Consider the following 3,779-nt stretch of genomic DNA (forward strand, 5'->3'; position numbering starts at 1 on the left):
AAAAGCCCCCCTTGCTGCCCGCCGCCCGCAGCGGGGGCGGTAGCGCGGGGCTGGGCGGCGGCGGGCCGTCCCTGAGCGTGGGGAGGCCGCGAAAAGCGGCCGGGCGGCGTGCGGGGCGGCCTCGGGAAGCGGCTGGGGGTCGGAAGGGCTGGAAGAGGCTGCTGGAGGGGAGCGAAGGGCCTGCGAGCTGCCCTGGCCGGGGCCGAGCGCTTGGCCTGGTCGGGCGGGCGCTTAACCCGTTTCGGCGAGCGCCCGTGTCTGCTGCTGCGCTAGCCCGTCTCGGCGGTGGGTTTCGCAGAGCTTCCCAGCGCTGGCGTGCGCGCCGGGAGGTATTAATTCGTGGTTTGGCCCCTTAGCCGGAGGAAGTTTGAGGTCCTCTGAAAGTTAAAATTCCCTTCTTACTATGATAAATGAATCCGTGCGAGAATAAAAACAAAAAATAAACCAACCCTCTTCCCCCCCCACCAACTAAAGCAGCTTAGCCTAGGGCATTTACTTAGAAGGCAACTGGTTAAATTAATCAAAGTTAYAACCAATTAAAAAGACTATCTTACAGGGGAAAGTATTAGGCAGCCTCAATTAGAATCTCTGTTTATGTAATTACTGTTTTAAAATATTAATTATGTTTTGGTATGTTTAAAAGAATATTAATTTTGTATTAATAATAGTTACCCACCTACTGTCTCAGATGATTAACAAGGTAGATATCCACAGTAAAGCAAGTGTGTGGAAAATAGTATATAATAAGTACCAATTAGAAAAGCTGTATATTTTATTTAGTTAGACATAAAGGAGGTAACTGTGTGACTCTGGCAGGATCCCAAGTGGGTCATCTTTGACTTGTAGGCAGTCACGAGCCTTACTGCTGAAGCTGATGGTCGTGGTAGGTGCTTTCCTTTCAGGCTAAATGAGAGAACAACAAGACTATAGTATTTCCAACATGCTATAGCCAATTCTGTGTTCTTTCTGCTGTAATGATGTAGTCCTTTCCATATAACATGGCATTCAGTATCTGTGTTTTTTTCAAAGCAAAAGTRCTGTTGACAAGGATGACCAACTTGACTTTGCCCCGCTGGATCATTTTCAGAGTCTACTTGTACCACAGCATGTATTTATCAYGTTTTATAGCCTGCTGAAGCCTTGACTTTATGAACTATAGTCTTCCGTCATCTTAGCAAAAGGCATGTTATGCCTTCTGTCAGGTTGAATGATAAAAAGATGCATCTCTGAGACAGTCAGACTAATATTGTGCCAGGTGGACCTTTGGTCTGAAGCAATAGGCTGTTCTTAACAGCTAAATGTCTCTTTGTTTCCTGCTAGTCCAAATACTGGAAAGAACGCTGTCTGAAAACAGACTGATTGCAAGACTGAGGCAAGGGTTCAATTTGGGTTAGACATGTGTCTCTATTAAAGGTCTGTGTTAAAAGCACCAAGAAAATGAAAACAAGGAGGCAATAAAAGAATCATTTGTAGACTGACTCAGACRGAGAATAAATGAAGAAACAAGAGCTTTGGGGGGCAGAGAACTAGTTGAAAGTGAGGTTTGGGAATGCAGTCAAGACAGCTTTCTCTTGTCGTTTAATCCCACTGTGCTGGGCACAACCAAGCTCTTTCTACAGTCTTTCTTAATAAGTAGGTCTGTATTCAAGATGCATGTGATTCTGTCACCAGTTTTTCCTTCAAACAGTTGAGAAAGTCTGAAAGTTAACAAATTGTTTGAGTCAAAAGAGGGAAGCAATATCAAAGTGATACGTACATTATAATAAGCTTGTGATTTTGTCGTGTGTATSGCCTTACTCCAAGACTTATTAACATCAAGGTTTCTGTAAAACTTGTGGCATGACGCTTGCAGATTGCTAACCCCGGTTTTGGCCCACTTTAACAGAAAAGGCCTCTGTGCCTTCATGCCTTTGCAGGGCCTGCACCCTGTTCTGTTTGATTAGCTATTTCTTTACCTCTGGTTTCTAAGCTAATGGGCAGCTCAGGATCACCAGATTTGGGATTTAAAAATACAGGCCTGTCACCGGTATTCATCCCACCTCCAAAACCCTGCTGKCCTACTGCTGTTGCTCCTTCTGCTCCTTACAGCCTGATGTGGCTGCCCTGGTCACAGAGCACCCTTCCCCAAGCATGCTGTACCCCATGCCCCTTGGTCCTCTCCATCTCYGTAGTCAGCTGCTGTGGCCATGGTATATTGTTTATATAATATATGGTATAAGGCATCAAAGCAAACCGTAAGAAGAGGGTTGGGGAAAAGCACAGACAGCAGTGAGATTTCCCATCCTTCATATTCAAATCCCATATTCCATAATAATATAGGAAATAAAGGGAAAAAGAATATCTCATATGCTTTCAGTATGAGATACCTGGCATGTGTCCTGTAGTTGATGGTGTGTCTGGCAACCCTACTGACAATATTGAGTCCAGCCTATGTCTTAGCCATGTGGGTGCTGCCTGGTCTGCTGGCTGGTAGGGAGCACAGAGAATTTGTTACAGTCTTATTTTTGGACTTAAGTTAAAGAACTTGCCAAGAAGGCATAATAAAAACTGAATCATATTCACTTTTAATCAGAGGCTTTAATGTAATAATTATTACCGGCTGCAGTTGAAGCAGATGTGATTTTTCTTGGCCTACTCTCTACTTCTTAAATCCATTTGGTAATTCTGAGTGCATGGTCTGCTTATGATTTTCATGATCTTATTAGCTCCTTGTTGTCCTCCCATAGTTTAGCTTTCTAAGACTATTAGATTGTATATTTAGAGTCTCAGTGAAAGGATAATTTTATTATTTAACTTCACTGAGGAGTAAGTCATGTTTGAAGAGGGGGGTTTGGTGGGGATGGAGCCTGTATTGCATCTCTCACAGTACAGCACAGCAGGCTCTGGCTCCCGGGGATGCTWTTTGCTAGGAGGCCTTAAGTTGTAAATTTAGTCTGCTGATGGGAGAATTTACTGAAATAAAGCAAACTTCAGAAGAAGGAGGACTTTCCAGTGCAAGTGATGCACCTAAGGGAAAGCTAAAAGTCAAGCAGCAGCAGTTTTCATCTCAGAGAGTTTTGAAAAAATGTATTTTCCTCCAATAACATACCTAGCAAAGAATAAGTAATTGGGTAATTATAGCTATAAAAACTAACGTTACTTAAAGCTTTTTAAAATGGGAATACAATTCTAGCTACAGTTGTATGATCTGTTTAATATCTTCTATTGAAATATGCATATACAGTGTTGTAAAATACACTTTTATTAGGAAGCTGTTACCTATTAGCTTAGTAATAATGCAGATGGTTATGTTTATTCATATTGTGTAACTGATGTTTGTCTTTTGTAGCCTAGCAGTAATGCTTTCAAGACAGAATTGAACTGAGTTACTTGCGTAACAGGTTAGCGCTTGGAAGCAGGAGTGCGGCATCCCATTGCTTGTTACTCTTGCCATTTTATGCAAAGCRTTCACTGAAAAATCAAAGCRCCTTATGTTTGCTGCTATGAAGAARAAAAAAAAGACAAGGATTAGATTAGAARGTCATATAAATAAAAACACAGCAGATAGTCAAAAATAATATTTTTATTAGATATAATGTGTGTTATATATAAATGTGGGGGTTAGGATTGCAGGGGGTGAATGGAAGCTTGCAGGTGCTCAGACTGGTGTTGGAGCGATGCTGCAAACGTGCCAGGAGCCCGGCTCGGGGGAAGCTGGGGGCCGGGCTGGAGCCGGGGCCGGGGGAAGCGYGGGGCCGGGGAAAATTCGGGCCGTGCCGGGCCGTGCCGGGGCCGGAGGA

This window comes from Rhea americana, unplaced genomic scaffold (assembly GCF_003343005.1).
Source record: "Rhea americana isolate MKP2758 unplaced genomic scaffold, rheAme1 scaffold_3, whole genome shotgun sequence".
Classification (NCBI taxonomy): Eukaryota; Metazoa; Chordata; class Aves; order Rheiformes; family Rheidae; genus Rhea; species Rhea americana.